Genomic DNA, 16,761 nt, shown 5'->3' with positions numbered 1-16,761 from the left:
CCCTTTGTGTGGACTCAGCCGTTTGGGTCTCAGCGGTGACAAGTCCAATTCCCCAATATGCCGACTTCTGCATACCCGCCCCCCTCTAACCCTCTGACACTGTCTTATTGGCCCAGACGCCCCAAATCTGCTCCACTCCTCTGAAAACCACACATTTCAACTGTGTTATGGATTCACGTAGCTAACATTGAAGCGTGCATCTACCTGCCTGTCATTCGCCGGCTCGGACGTGAGGTATTTTTACAGTGTGTTTGCATGCATGTGTGTGTGTCTCCACAGCACATCTTTCAGATATCCAGTCACTAAATTAGACAAAACAATACAGCCGGTGGATCAGCCTGACAGCCTCGAGATGTGACAGTGGGCGACACTAATAGACATTTTTGAACTGACCGTATCTTGTTTGCTTCGCCAGCTCTCTGGCGTGTTCTTTAATATACTGTGAACACTTTCCTCTAGTGATGCAGCTGCGAGATTGACCTTCATACCTCTCTAGAAAGGCCCACAGGGAAATGAAGAGCCAGGGGTAGTGCGCTCAGTAGACCTATAGTGGGGGTGGGCTGCAGTATATCCGTCTCCTACCTACTCTATGTATGGTCTGTGTAGAATCCAATAAAGGGTGGGAGGATGGCTTATGGGGGATGACAGGGGAGTGTGGCTTGGTTTGGTCAATATTTAATGGTGCCTCTTAGCACAGAGACTAGGTCTAATAAGAGCAGGGGGGGTAATGTGCACCGCTGGGGATAACAGAATGGGAAAAAATTAAGAGGTGATTCTCAGTTCACCCTCCTCCTTCACCCCACTTTACTCCTCCTTGTTGTCTCGTATAATGTTGTCAACAATGTGAACAGGAGGGTTGAGATACTTGAGCCAAGAAATGTTGTTGTTTTAATGTGAGGGATTCACCCTGTAAAATAACTTGTTGTTGTCTGTTGTCTTTGGGGTCGCTGTGCTTGGTCTCCCTTGACTCGCTCAGTGGAAACGTGGTAGAGAACGTAGGCGGGGGGCGAGCAGAACAGTTTCCCTCTGCGGCAGTTCGGCCTGTCTGCCTTCATTACTGGCTGTGTACATCCTAATACTGAACCACGGAGCCAGCCAATACACAGCTCATCCAATGAACCACAAAGACAATGTCATACTGAACTAGCAGTCACACTGCTGTCGTAGCACACAGCCCATAACACACTGAACCCAACCTAATGCAATAGAGTTTCAATCTTATAGGCTGAGAATTCATATCCACTCAAACCTTACACGGGTATTCTTGATATAAAGCTTGTTTAAGGCTTCAGTTATACTGAACCAAACCTTGCTTCTGGATACAAAGCATGTGTCATATAGTAAACCAACCTTTACATTACCACCCAGGGAGCGAAACCAAACATGTACAACCCAAAACAGAGCCTGTATCATACTCCAACCTAACTCCGCTCCAACAGAGATAGAAAAGGACCTGTTTTAGGGCTGAATCAGGGCCTATAGTATGGATGATTATCAGTCAGACCGCTACAGACAGAGATGGTTTGGTTGGCCTGCATCCCACAGGGAACTCACTCTGCTGCTGCTGTAGCTGTAGCATTGATTGCTAGCTTTACCTCAGCCACCACCACCTAACCAGCTTGAGGAACGCAGCACCAATCCGAAACGGTAGCACACTCAATTCCATTCACCCCCAGATTGAGGAAAATTTAATTTAATGAACCTACACTCTACCACACTGAGTGTTGTGGTTTTGGACTCGATAGCCCAAGCTAGACCCAGTGGTGTCTATCTATACAAATTAGCTTTGAGTGCTGCTTGAGTTTTAGCCTGCTGTGCAAGGATGTACCACTCGACAACACTACTAGAGCAATTAACTTCTGTGTTCAATTCTATTTCTGGAGGGATGTGTGACATGCAGGGGTTGGAACCAATTGTTTTCTCCCAATCGTATCGTTCATAACAGAACCAATATTTTTTTGTTCAGTTCCACTGTTCCGACCGGCAAAATAAAGTTCTTAACCGGTTTGAACCAAAAAAGTAACCATTAATAATCAGAATTATACTTCTGGAGGAGCAGCTTCTACGAAGGAACATTGAATGTCTTTGAACTTCAGAGAGTTGGTTTAACGTTGGACCAAAACTAGCTGGCTAGCTTGTGTGTGCAGAGCTGCACCAGAATCAAAATAAAACATTTGTAGTTAATATATCCAATGTCAAACGTGATAACTATTTAATATCCTTAACTAGCGTTGAAAAAGTTAATCCATTCTTCTCTAATAAAGAATCTCTCTCCCTAATTTCTGAATCACACTTGTAACTTCAGTAGTAGGCTAGCAGGCAGGCAGACACTGGAAAAAGAGTGAGGGCTTTGCATAGAAGCTTTGTTGCATTTTGTTTTTGCAAATGGATGCCCGGAATGTAAAATAATGTTATTAACCGATTCCCATGGTTAACCGATTAACCGATTCCCGATTCCCATGGTTCTGTTCCAGAATAGTATAGATCACTTTCGTTCCAGGTTTTGATTCTGTTCCTTGAAAAATTACGTTCTTTCCCGGTTTCGGTTCTGTTCCCTGAATTGGTTCCGACCCCTGGTGATATTGTGTGCTGTTTTTAACTTGGACCGATTACAATGCTTCTGTAAGATAACAGATGGCTACTGTTGAGTCGTGATTTCCGAAGCAAAGGAGGTTCCCTTTCGTCGACTGTGAGGTGCATGAAAAGGTCTCCTCCATCTCTGAGCATGTAGCCCATAACATGAACAGAGCGGGCGAAAGGCCAGTTGGGTGTTCAACCTTCCTTGTCAGTAGGCTGATGACGGAACTACGGGTGGAAAATGTCACTCTGCCTCCATTTGACCACTGCTGGGTCACTGAGCAGCACAAACATTGATTTACAGAGTGCACCCCAAATTGCACCTTATTCCCTAGGGCCCATAGAGCTCTAGTCAAAAGTAGTGCAAAAGTAGGGATCAGGGTGCCATTTGGCATGCACCCACAATTTGAATGGATGAACAACAGGGATCTGAATATAGCCATAGTGAGTCATATAGACATTATACTTTCATTCTCAAATTCAACCCCTCATGTTAAGACAGTGTCGTAAGCTAGGACAGTGTAGAGAGAGAGCGACGTCCAAATTTGCCCGAGTCCAGTGGAAGTGCTGCAGTATTTTGGAGCTCATTGTGCATTGTGGTCTTCTTAGATGAGAATGGATCTCTGGTCATTTGGTGTGATCTGTCACACCTGCCCTTTTATTCAGACTGCTCAATAAATCAAATCAAATTGTATTTGTCACATGTGCCGAATACAACAGGTGTAGTAGACCTTACAGTGAAATGCTTTCTTACGAGCCCTTAACCAACAATGCAGTTAAAAAAAATAATCCCCCTCCCCAAAATAACAATAAGAAATAAAAAGAACAAATAATTAAAAAGCAGCAGTAAAATATCAATAGCGAGGCTATATACAGGGGGTAACAGTACAGAGTAAAGGTGCGGGGGCACCGGCTAGTCGAGGTAATTGTGGTAATATGTACAGTGGGGCAAAAAAGTATTTAGTCAGCCACCAATTGTGCAAGTTCTCCCACTTAAAAAGATGAGAGAGGCCTGTAATTTTCATCATAGGTACACTTCAACTATGACAGACAAAATGAGAAAAAAAAATCCAGAAAATCACATTGTAGGATTTTTAATGAATTTATTTGCAAATTATGGTGGAAAATAAGTATTTGGTCGATAACAAAAGTTTATCTCAATACTTTGTTATATACCCTTTGTTGGCAATGACAGAGGTCAAACGTTTTCTGTAAGTCTTCACAAGGTTTTCACACGCTGTTGCTGGTATTTTGGCCCATTCCTCCATGCAGATCTCCTCTAGAGTAGTGATGTTTTGGGGCTGTTGCTGGGCAACACAGACTTTCAACTCCCTCCAAAGATTTTCTATGGGGTTGAGATCTGGAGACTGGCTAGGCCACTCCAGGACCTTGAAATGCTTCTTACGAAGCCACTCCTTCGTTGCCCGGGCGGTGTGTTTGGGATCATTGTCATGCTGAAAGACCCAGCCACGTTTCATATTCAATGCCCTTGCTGATGGAAGGAGGTTTTCACTCAAAATCTCATGATACATGGCCCCATTCATTCTTTCCTTTACACGGATCAGTCGTCCTGGTCCCTTTGCAGAAAAACAGCCCCAAAGCATGATGTTTCCACCCCCATGCTTCACAGTAGGTATGGTGTTCTTTGGATGCAACTCAGCATTCTTTGTCTTCCAAACACGACGAGTTGAGTTTTTACCAAAAAGTTATATTTTGGTTTCATCTGACCATATGACATTCTCCCAATCTTCTTCTGGATCATCCAAATGCTCTCTAGCAAACTTCAGATGGGCCTGGACATGTACTGGCTTAAGCAGGGGGACACGTCTGGCACTGCAGGATTTGAGTCCCTGGCGGCGTAGTGTGTTACTGATGGTAGGCTTTGTTACTTTGGTCCCAGCTCTCTGCAGGTCATTCACTAGGTCCCCCCGTGTGGTTCTGGGATTTTTGCTCACCGTTCTTGTGATCATTTTGACCCCACGGGGTGAGATCTTGCGTGGAGCCCCAGATCGAGGGAGATTATCAGTGGTCTTGTATGTCTTCCATTTCCTAATAATTGCTCCCACAGTTGATTTCTTCAAACCAAGCTGCTTACCTATTGCAGATTCAGTCTTCCCAGCCTGGTGCAGGTCTACAATTTTGTTTCTGGTGTCCTTTGACAGCTCTTTGGTCTTGGCCATAGTGGAGTTTGGAGTGTGACTGTTTGAGGTTGTGGACAGGTGTCTTTTATACTGATAACAAGTTCAAACAGGTGCCATTAATACAAGTAATGAGTGGAGGACAGAGGAGCCTCTTAAAGAAGAAGTTACAGGTCTGTGAGAGCCAGAAATCTTGCTTGTTTGTAGGTGACCAAATACTTATTTTCCACCATAATTTGCAAATAAATTCATAAAAAATCCTACAATGTGATTTTCTGGATTTTTTTTCTCTCATTTTGTCTGTCATAGTTGAAGTGTACCTATGATAAAAATTACAGGCCTCCCTCATCTTTTTAAGTGGGAGAACTTGCACAATTGGTGGCTGACTAAATACTTTTTTGCCCCACTGTACATGTAGTTAGAGTTATAAAAGTGACTATGCATAGATAATAACAGAGAGTAGCAGCAGCGTAAAAGAGGGGGGGGGGGCAATGTAAATAGTCTGGGACTATGGTCGTCTGCTTGAAACTAGTTGGTATTACAGACAGGGAGAGGTTGAAAATGTCCGTGAAGAAACTTACCAGTTAGTCAGCGTATGCTTGGAGTACAGTACACGTCCTGGTAATCCGTCTGGCCCTGCGGCCTTGTGAATGTTGACCTGTTTAAAGGTCTTACTCACATCGGCTGTGGAGAGCGTGATCACACAGTCGTTCGGAACAGCTGATGCTCTCATGCATGCTTCAGTATTACTTGCCTCGAAACGAGCATAGAAGTAGTTTAGCTTGTCTGGTAGGCTCGTGTCACTGGGCAGCTCTCGGCTGTGCTTCCCTTTGTAGTCTGTAATAGTTTGCAAGCCCTGCCACATCCGACGTTGTAGTAAAATTCTATCTTAGTCCTGTATTGATGCTTTGCCTGTTTGATGGTTCATCGGAGGGCATAGAGGGATTTCTTATAAGCTTCCGGGTTAGACTCCCACTCCTTGAAAGCGGCAGCTCTACACTTTAGCTCAGTGCGGATGTTCCCTGTAATCCATGGCTTCTGGTTGGGGTATGTACAGTCACTGTGGGGATGAAGTCATCGATGCGCTTATTGATGAAGCCAGTAACTGATGTGGTGTACTCCTCAATGCCATTGGAAGAATCCCGGAACATATTCCAGTCTGTGCTAGCAAAACAGTCCTGTAGCTTAGCATCTGCTTCATCTGACCACTTTTTTATTGACTGAGTCACTGGTGCTTCCTGCTTTAATTATTGCTTGTAAGCAGGAATCAAGAGGATAGACTTATGGTCAGATTTGCCAAATGGAGGGTGGGCTTTGTACGCATCTCTGTGTGTGGAGTAAAGGTGATCTAAAGTTTTTTTCCCTCTGGTTGCACATTTAACATGCTGGTAGAGATTTGGTAAAATGGATGTAAGTTTCCCTGCATTAAAGTCCCCGGCCACTAGGAGCGCCGCCTCTGGATGAGCGTTTTCCTGTTTGCTTATGGCGGTATACAGCTCATTAAGTGCGGTCTAAGTGCCAGCATCGGTCAGTGGTGGTATGCTACGAAAAATACAGATGAAAACTCTTTAGGTAGATAGTGTGGTCTACAGCTTATCATGATATACTCTACCTCAGGCGAGCAAAACTTTGACACTTCCTTAGATATCGTGCACCAGCTGTTGTTTACAACTATACATAGACCGGCAACCCTCGTCTTACCAGAGGATGCGGTTCTATCTTGCCGATACAGTGTAAAACCCGCCAGCTGTATATCCTTCATGTCGTCGTTCAGCCACTACTCGGTGAAACATAAGATATTACAGTTTTGAATGTCCCGTTGGTAGTTTAATCTTGCTCGTAGGTCATCGATTCCATTTCCCAATGATTGCACGTTGGCCAATAGAGCGGATGGCAGTGGGGGTTTACTCGCTCGCCTACGAATTCTCAGAAGGCAGCCCGACCTCCGCCACATTTTTGTCTGTCTTCTCTTCTGGCAAGTGACAGGGATTTGGGCCTGTTCCCAGGAAAGCAGTATATCCTTCACGTCGGACTTGTTAAAGGAAAAAGCTTCTTTCCAGCTCGTGGTGAGTAATCGCTGTTCTGATGTCCAGAAGTTATTTTCGGTCATAAGAGACAGTAGCAGCAACATAATGTACAAAATAAGTTACAAAATAAGTTATAAACAACGCAAAAAAAATGAACAAAATAACACAGTTGGTTAGGAGCACATAAGATGTCAGCCATCCTCTCCGGCGCCCTTCTACAGATAGGTGTCATGACAGTACAGTAATGTGTCATTACCAATGCTAGGAGTCATATGCAGAATCCTATACCGCATAAGGTTTACATGAAGATTCCTTCGTTGATGTTAGGTGCAATGACCATTAACTGTAATACTGTTTAAATAGTTTGTCTGCATTAAATTAAAAACAGTAAAAGTCGTCTGCACCACAATTCAATTCAGGGAAACGTTTCCTCACATTCTGACTCGGAATATTTGAAAAACTATTCTAAAACAATGTATTTTAATGAGCTGTAGATAAATCGGTGTTGCTAAGGAGTAGATTTTTTTATTTTTTTTTACTTGAATTGAGGTTAAATTGAACCTCATGTCCTTGGTGTCCGAGTGTGTTCATCAACACTCCCTTCCTTATCATTATCCCAGTGTCTCTGAACCTCGCTGAGAGCCTGAACGGACAGTGTGCTGCCTGGGCATTTTTACATGACTAAAGACCAATTATATTAGAGTGAACACTCAGCCATGGGAGAGAGGGAAGAGGATGTGCACGTCAAGAAATATGAGTCGATCTTTAGATTTCCTCTTCATTCTCACACAAATCACAAACACTTTTTGTCTCATATTTTCTCCCACTCTTATTTTTTCTGAGTTTTATTACTTTTGGTGTCGGTGGTGGGATCCTTTGAAAATAGGTTCTTAGCTATTTAGCCTAATATTGTCCAGGACATGATATTAATTACTATATACTGTATATTTCAAAAATCTTGCCCAAACCTGAATGGCTGCAGGGGGCATCAGAGAAGAGAACTTCAGTGATAATGTGTGTTTCATAGCTGATGAAAGGTCTCACCACTTTCCTCTGGTGTATCTTATTTTTAGTCTGTCTCGGCAGACTGGCTGGTGTTAGATCCTCTATTATAGAGCAGTCAGTGCTGTTCTGTGTAGTACAGTACAGTACAGTCTGTGATGAGATCTGAGCGTCAGCATGGTGAGAGAGAGGTATCAGATTAATCCTGTTAGTTGGCGCTTTCACTGCAGTGTGGCCGGCAATGAATCATCACTGGCCTCCATTCTGAAACAACAACAGTAACATGAGCACTTAGCTGTTGACTCAGGCACATCTGGCCCCTCTGTGTCTCTCCATAACTGTACTGATGCACCTGTTCCTGAAGAGGGAGAGGGGAAGAATAAAAAAAAACGAATACAATTTAATTACATATTTCTCACAAGTAATAGATCAATTGTATTATGTCAATTGCTTTGACTTTTATACATGTTTGATTAGGTGATTGTGGTACATGAATCCCTACTACAGTGCCAATGCTTCCCAAGCAAAAAGCTAATGTTTAGTAGAGGGACAGAGGCACTGTGTGTGTGGATCGATACAGTGCCTTCAGAAAGTATCCAAACCCCTTGACTTATTACACATTTTGTTGTGTTACAGCCTGAATAAAATAAACAATTCTCACCCCTCTACACACAATACCCCATAATAACAAGGTTTTTAGAAATGTTTGCAAATGTATTGAACATGAAACACAGAAATATCTAATTATAGGTATGCTTGATGCAGCCTCCACCATGCTTGAAAATATGAAGAGTGGTACTCAATGATGTGTTGTGTTGGATTTGCCCCAAACATAACGTTTTGTATTCAGGACATGAAGTTAACTTCTTTGCTACATTTTTTGCAGTGTTACTTTAGTGCCTTGTTACAAACAGGATGCATGTTTTAGAATATTTCTGTTCTATACAGGCTTCCTTCTTTCACTTTGTCAATTAGGTTAGTATTGTGGAGTAACTACAATGTTGTTGATCAATCCTCAGTTTTCTCTTATCACAGCCATTAAACTCTGTAACTGTTTTAAAGTCATGGTGAAATCCCTGAGTGGTTTTCTTCCTTTCCGGGGACTGATTTAGGAAGGACACCTGTATCTTTGTAGTGACTGAGTCTATTGCTACACCATCCAAAGTGTAATGAATAACTTCACCATGCTCAAAGGGATATTCAATGTCTGCTTTTTTAAAAACCCATTTACCAATAGGTTCCCTTCATTGCGAGGCATTGGAAAATCTCCCTGGTCTTTGTGGTTGAATCTGTGTTTGAAATTCGCTGCTCGACTGTGGGGCCTTACAGATAATTGTATGAGTCGTGTACAGAGATGAGGTAGTCTTTCCAAAATCACGTAAGGATCCGCCCCTTTAAAAAAAAATGTCACCCTAAAATGACATACCCAGATCTAACTGCCTGTAGATCAGGCCCTGAAGCAAGGATATGCATATTCTTGATACCATTTGAAAGCAAACACTTTGAAGTTTGTGGAAATGTGAAAGGAATGTAGGTTAATATAACACATTACATCTGGTAAAAGATAATACAAAGAAAAAAAGAACATTTTTTTTTGTATATTTATTGTATTTTTTTTGTATCATCATCTTTGAAATGAAAGAGAAAGGCCATAATGTATTATTCCAGCCCAGGTGCCATTTAGATTTTGGCCACTAGATGGCAGCAGTGTATGTGCAGAGTTTTAGACTGATCCAATGAACCATTGCATTTCTGTTCAAACCCTTTGTATCAAGACTGCCCAAATTTGCCTAATTTGTTTATTAATAACTTTTCTAGTTCTAAACAGTGCACTCTCCTCAAACAATAGCATGGTATTCTTTCACTGTAATAGCTACTATAAATTGGACAGTGCAGTTAGATTAACAAGAATTTAAGCTTTCTGCCACTATCAGATATGTCTATGTCCTGGGAAATTTTCTTGTTACTTACAACCTCATGCTAATCGCATTAGCCTACGTTAGCTCAATCGTCCCGTGAGGGACCCACCGATCCTGAAGAAGTTTTAAGCACTATTATTGCACACAGAGTGAGTCCATGCAACTTATTATGTGACTTGTTAAGCAACATTGTACTCCAGAAGTTATTACGGCTTGCCATAACAAATGGGTTGAATACTTATTGACTCATACACTTGTCGTGTCCTTGCTATCGTTAAATTGAAGACTTATAGTTTTTATCAAAGATTCCTGTAATTAGGGATTACGCGATCAACTGAGTAATAACGTAACTAATTAACTATGAATTTGGGAGCACCAGGGAAAGTAGTCAGATTACAAAGTTATAATTTCCCAATATAACCTTTCAGATATTTTCATATCTGATCAATAGTCTTCTAATTAATGATTTATTTACTTTACCTCACGTTAGTCTCATTCCAAACGTCGTAAATTGTTGATTATCTGCACGAACCCAGTCTTCACTATGAGTCATCCATACATCAATTGTCTTAAATCATTTATTTATTACTAACTAATTAATTCACAGAAATGCATAAACAAACAAACAAACTTAAAAGGGTTACATGAAATGGGAGAAATATGCCCTAGTGGCTAAACCGGCATGGCGGCTCGTTAGACAAAAGGGAGAATGGGGGGTCGATTCAGAAGTCACTACAGAGTTGTCAGGTTTTGGCCAGGACTGTTTGGTTTTGTTCACTAGATGTCCCCCTTGCACCTTTTTTGTACCTTTTGTTTTTCTTGCCCTAATTATTGTTTGCACCTGTAAGTCATTCCCTTGTTAGTATTTAAACCCTGTGTGTTCCTTAGTTCCTTGCTCAGTGTTTGTATGTTAGCACCCAGCCCCAGCCTTTGTGAACATTTTTCTCTTGTTGGATTTTCCAGAGGTTCTCTGGTTTTGTTCTCGTGTATTTTTGGATTGGTCTTTTGAGGTTTGTTTTTTCCCTTGCTGTTTTTACCACTTTGTGGATTTTCTTTTGTATTTTGGAAGATATCTATTTATTAAACCACCATCTCTAGTACTGCTGTGTCTGCCTCATCTTCTGGGTTCTGCCAATTATTAGTGACTGTTTCTCGCACCGGGTCCTGACAGAAACACTGAGCCATTAATATGAACCCAGAGGCAGCCAGTACCCAGGACTTTTTTTCCCATGCTGTCCCACCACGAGGGGACTGTCCAACGTCACGAAGCTGCTCTGGTTCAGCAAGAGGCCTTACTGGCTGGACATTCTCAACTTCTGTCGGAGATGATGACTTCCATAAAGCAGATTTCTGATCAACTTTCTCCTGCAACCGCTTCTGCTCCAGTTCATCAGATTCAAGTGCCCGTGGCAGTTAACCCCCTGGCTGAACCTCGTCTGCCGCCTCCCCAACGGTTCTCAGGTGATCCGAGTGTTTGTAAGGGGTTTTTCACCCAATGTTCTCTCTCCTTCGAGCTGCAACCCTCGTCGTTTCCCACCGACCGGTCCAAGATAGCATATATCATCACCCTGCTGTCGGAAAAAGCCCTAGCCTGGGCTACTGCTGTGTGGGATGCCCAAAGTCCCTGCTGTGCCAGCTACTCTACCTTTGCTGAAGAATTCAAGCGAGTGTTTCAAGGTCCTACCAGCGGTCCTGACTCAGCCAAACAGCTCCTGACTCTCCGCCAAGGTCGGCGCAGCGTGACGGACTATGCCATCCAGTTCCACACGGTGGCAGCAGCGAGTGGCTGGAACGACGAGGCGCTCACAGTGTGCTTTTTGAAGGGTCTTTCCGACACCATCCAAGATGAACTGGCCACTCGGGAACCACCAGACAACCTCGAGTCCCTGATCAAGTTGGCTTCACGCATAGACCAGCGTCTGAGAGAGAGAGAGCTCAACCGTAGATCTCTCACCCTAGCTCCTATCGGTCCCAGCTCAGAGTCTCCACCTTTATCCTCGCTGACTCCACCGGAACCCATGCAGGTTGGACGCATCTCCCAGGCTGAGAGAGACCGCCGGATGAGGGAGCGATGCTGTCTATATTGCGGCAAACCGGGCCATTTCCTCTCCACGTGTCCCGGGCTCCAGGGAAAACGCACTCTCCCGTGCAGGCCTGGGAGGACTGTAACGGGAAACATAACCTCCTCCCATCCATCCAACTCCCGCCTGCTCATTCCAGTTACCCTTTCCTGGGACAACCACGAGCTTCCCCTTCAAGCCTTGGTAGACTCTGGAGCCGCAGGTAACTTCATGGATGGTGTCTGGGCGAAGGAAAATGGCGTTCCCTCTGAACCTCTAAGTGACCCCATAAGGGTTACTACGTTGGATGGAAGCCCTTTGGGATCTGGACTTGTCACTCGTGTCACTACCCCCTTGCGACTTTCAGTTTCCCAACACCAGGAAGTGATGAACTTTCATCTGACCTCGTGTTCCGAGTTCCCTCTCGTCCTTGGATACCCCTGGCTTCACAGCCATAACCCTCACATCGACTGGTCTGTGGGCACTATCAAGCAGTGGGGTCCTACGTGCCAAGCCACTTGTATCTTCCCAAGTTCCCCGAGTTCCCCTCCCGAGTCTCTAGAATCCAACGACCTGTCCCGAGTTCCCGAGTGTTACCATGACCTCAAACCGGTATTTAGCAAACAGAGGGCCACCAAACTACCACCCCATAGACCTTACGATTGCCCCATCGACCTGTTCCCAGGGGTCGGATCTTTTCCCTATCTCCTCCCGAACGAGCTGCTATGGATACCTACATCAAGGACTCTCTGGCAGCAGGCCTCATGCGTCCATCCACCTCGCCGGCGGGAGCAGGGTTTTTCTTTGTGGCCAAAAAAGACGGGGGATTACGTCCTTGCATCGACTACCGGGGACTTAATGCCATAACCGTCCGTAACCGCTACCCGCTACCCCTTATGGCCACAGCCTTTGAGCTGCTCCAGGAAGCAGTGGTCTTCACTAAGCTTGACCTGCGGAACGCATACCATCTTGTGCGGATCAAACCCGGTGACGAGTGGAAGACCGCTTTCAACACGCCTACTGGTCACTACGAATACTTGGTGATGCCCTTCGGCCTGACCAACGCCCCGGCTGTGTTCCAAGCGCTCATAAACGATGTGCTTAGGGATATGCTTAACATTTTCGTGTTTGTTTACTTGGATGACATCCTCATCTTTTCGAGCTCCCTTCAAGAACACACTAAGCATGTCAGACAAGTGCTCAAACGCCTTCTAGACAGCCATTTGTACGTTAAGCCTGAAAAGTGTGAATTCCATTCCTCTCGAGTACAATTCCTGGGATTTGTAGTGGAACCCGGTCGAGTCCAGATGGATCCCAAGAAGGTAGCAGATTGGCCCACCCCCAAGTCCGTTAAGGAAGTTCAGCGTTTCCTGGGCTTCACTAACTTCTACCGCAAGTTCATCAAGAACTTCAGCTCGGTGGCAGCCCCTCTCTCAGTGTTAACCAAGGGTGGCAACACAAGGTTTCTGTGGGGAAGAGAAGCTGAGACGGCCTTCCAAGGACTCAAGCAGCGCATCCTCTCTGCTCCCATCCTGACACTACCGACGGCGGATGAACCTTTTGTGGTGGAGGTAGACGCATCAGAGGTTGGTGTTGGAGCTGTCCTGTCTCAGAGGGGTGAAGACAAGAGGCTTCATCCTTGCGCCTTCTTCTCTCACCGGCTTACCCCGGCCGAGAGGAATTACGATGTGGGGGATCGTGAGCTCCTAGCGGTTAAGATGGCATTGAAGGAATGGAGACACTGGCTCGAGGGGGCTTCTCAACCGTTTCAAGTGCTTACGGACCACAAAAATCTGGAGTATATCCAGCAGGCGAAGCGGTTGAACTCCAGACAAGCTCGATGGTCTCTTTTCTTCAGCCGATTCCAGTTTATTCTCACCTATAGACCCGGGTCGAAGAATCTCAAACCGGACGCCTTGTCACGAATCTACTCTCCTGCCATTCGAGAAGATACTGACATGACTGTCCTTCCGGCCGCTAAGATCGTGGCTCCGATCTCGTGGCAAGTGGAGGATACCGTGAAACAAGCCCAAGCCATCGAACCGGGCCCTGGAGGAGGTCCTGCTAATCGGTTGTTTGTTCCCAAGGCAGCAAGGTCCCAAGTCCTTCTGTGGGGGCACTCCTCTCGCCTCACCTGTCACCCGGGCGTAGGTCGCACCTTGGAGTTCATCCAGCGTAAGTTCTGGTGGCCCACCATAAAAGAAGACGTTGCCACTTTAGTCAAGGCCTGTTCCGTGTGCTGCCAGGGCAAATCTTCTCACCTCCGCCCTCAAGGACTCCTTCACCCTCTATCTATTCCCCACCGACCCTGGTCCCATATCTCATTGGACTTTATTACTGGCCTTCCTCCGTCCCATGGTAATACTACTATCCTAGTCATCATCGACAGGTTTTCTAAGGCGGCCAGGTTCGTTCCCTTGACTAAGTTACCTTCTGCCAAGGAAACAGCTGAGTTGGTGATTAACCATGTGTTCCGAGTCTTTGGTATCCCGCAAGATATGGTTTCCGACAGAGGTCCCCAGTTCGCCTCAAGGTTTTGGAAGGCCTTCTGCCAACTCATAGGGGCCAAGGCCAGTTTATCTTCAGGGTACCATCCGGAGTCCAACGGCCAAACTGAGAGGATGAATCAGGAGCTGGAAACCACCCTCAGATGTATGGTTTCCAACAACCCGTCCACATGGTCATCCTTCATTGTTTGGGCCGAGTACGCGCACAACACCTTGTGCTCCTCCTCCACTGGTATGTCTCCGCATGAGTGTCAGTTTGGCTATGCTCCGCTATTGTTCCCGGACCAGGAGGCAGAAGTCAGAGTGCCTTCAGCCTCGAGGTTCATCAGACGCTGTCGGCTTACGTGGAAGAAGGCCCGTCTTAATCTTCTGCGTTCCTCACAGCAGTACCAGCGACAAGCCAACAGACGTCGCCGTCCCGGTCCTACCCTGTACCCCGGCCAGAGAGTATGGCTCTCAACAAAAGACTTACCGCTAAGGGTGGAGTCTCGCAAGCTGTCCCAGAGATTCATCGGTCCCTGTAAGATTGCCAGGAGAGTCAATCCAGTTACTTTTCGCCTGCACTTACCCAGATCCCTTAAAATCAATCCCACATTTCACATTTCTTTATTAAAACCTGTTGTTTTTTCTCCCCTTATCCCGGCAGGCAGACCTCCCCCTCCGCCCCGTGTCATCGGAGGCCAGTCGGCTTATACCGTCCACCGGATACTGGATTCCCGCCGGGTGCAGCGGTCCTGGCAGTATCTGGTGGACTGGGAAGGCTACGGTCCCGAGGAGCGCTCCTGGGTTCCTGCCAAGGACATACTGGACCCTGACCTCATTCGTCAGTTCAGGGTCCTCCACCCTGAGAAGGCTGGTAGGAACGTCAGGAGCCGTTCCTAGGGGGGGGATTCTGTCAGGTTTTGGCCAGGACTGTTTGGTTTTGTTCACTAGATGTCCCCCTTGCACCTTTTTTGTACCTTTTTGTTTTTCTTGCCCTAATTATTGTTTGCACCTGTAAGTCATTCCCTTGTTAGTATTTAAACCCTGTGTGTTCCTTAGTTCCTTGCTCAGTGTTTGTATGTTAGCACCCAGCCCCAGCCTTTGTGAACATTTTTCTCTTGTTGGATTTTCCAGAGGTTCTCTGGTTTTGTTCTCGTGTATTTTTGGATTGGTCTTTTGAGGTTTGTTTTTTCCCTTGCTGTTTTTACCACTTTGTGGATTTTCTTTTGTATTTTGGAAGATATCTATTTTTTATTAAACCACCATCTCTAGTACTGCTGTGTCTGCCTCATCTTCTGGGTTCTGCCAATTATTAGTGACTGTTTCTCGCACCGGGTCCTGACAAGAGTATACTCTTTATAACAATTGACATGCTAATCCTTACACATGAACGCTCACTCATTCGGGAACAATTGCAATCAATATATATATTTACGCTCGGTGTGTGTCGTCTTGATCGTTGGAGAGAAGTTCGTTTCTGTTGGAGTGAAGTTAGTTTCTGTTGGAGTTCCTTCTGTCTCGGTTATTGTGGATAGTTCAGTGACATTCGTTATAGAATGGATGTTCCGGCGATTGTCTTTCTTCGCGTTCAATGATACCGAATTCCTAGCTGCAGACTAGTAGTCAATATCAAAGACTTGTTCTTATTCGGCTAAGAGTTTAACCACGTGGTATGGTTAAAGATTCAACAATTGTACTTAACCTTCGTTCTCCCCATGGAGCGAAAACATGGTCTTATGGTAATTTCTCAGAGTTGACTTTTATTCAGATAGCAGGAAGGGGCTGTCCTTGGATGTCTGACCCAACTGGCTCAGGGGTGGGTCCTCGGGTTTAGTTCAAATCAAAAAGGGATTTGTATTTTTCTTCATTAAACAGTCCAAAATCATATTACACAATTATACAAACAGTATCATACTCACTCATTCATTTTATACAACAAACAGATGTAAACCTCATATCTGAGGTTATTATATAAACAGCGGTATGGTAATGTAGTCCCACAGTCTCTCATGAGTTTCCCACGTGGTGACCAATGGGCATGTTAATAGCTGGACTCTCCACCGATCTTTTATACTTTTGCAGGAACATGAAATATGTTCGTACCTCAAGTTCTGTGAGGTGGGAGAAAATTCCTTTGTCCTGAAAGTTTACCCTCTCTCTTAATACTGTTTGGCCATGAGGAGATTCTCAGGAATTTACGACGTCTCTCTGTGATCACAGCATGGGTTGAAGGAGGAAAGGGAAAGGAAGGGAGAGGGGGATGGGGTTTGCAATACCCAAGCAGGCGACGTCATGACACACTTCAGCTTATTATTTGTTATTAATTTGTCAACATTTATAAAACATAATTCCCCCTTGACATTATGGGGTATTGTCTGTAGGCCAATGACACAAAATCTAAATTTAATGAATTTTAAATTCAGGCTGTAACATAACAAAATGTGGAAAAAGTCAAGGGGTGTGAATACTTTCTGAAGGCACTGTAAGAGAGGACCAGGTCGTAGGTCAATGTTCATCCCCCACAATCCTCTACTGACTCAGTCACAGGG

The 16,761-nt window shown here is 44.9% G+C and overlaps 1 protein-coding gene across 1 annotated transcript in view; it reads left to right on the top strand.

The window, feature by feature from the left end:
- The window catches only part of LOC139579270 (sterile alpha motif domain-containing protein 14-like), a 42,458-nt gene that overhangs the window by 6,014 nt on the left and 19,683 nt on the right, over nt 1-16,761 (top strand). The window lies entirely within an intron of this gene.

This window comes from Salvelinus alpinus, chromosome 1 (assembly GCF_045679555.1).
Source record: "Salvelinus alpinus chromosome 1, SLU_Salpinus.1, whole genome shotgun sequence".
NCBI classification, from domain to species: domain Eukaryota; kingdom Metazoa; phylum Chordata; class Actinopteri; order Salmoniformes; family Salmonidae; genus Salvelinus; species Salvelinus alpinus.
The sequence above is the reverse complement of the archived record's forward strand: the minus strand, read 5'-3'. Positions and strand labels throughout refer to the sequence as shown.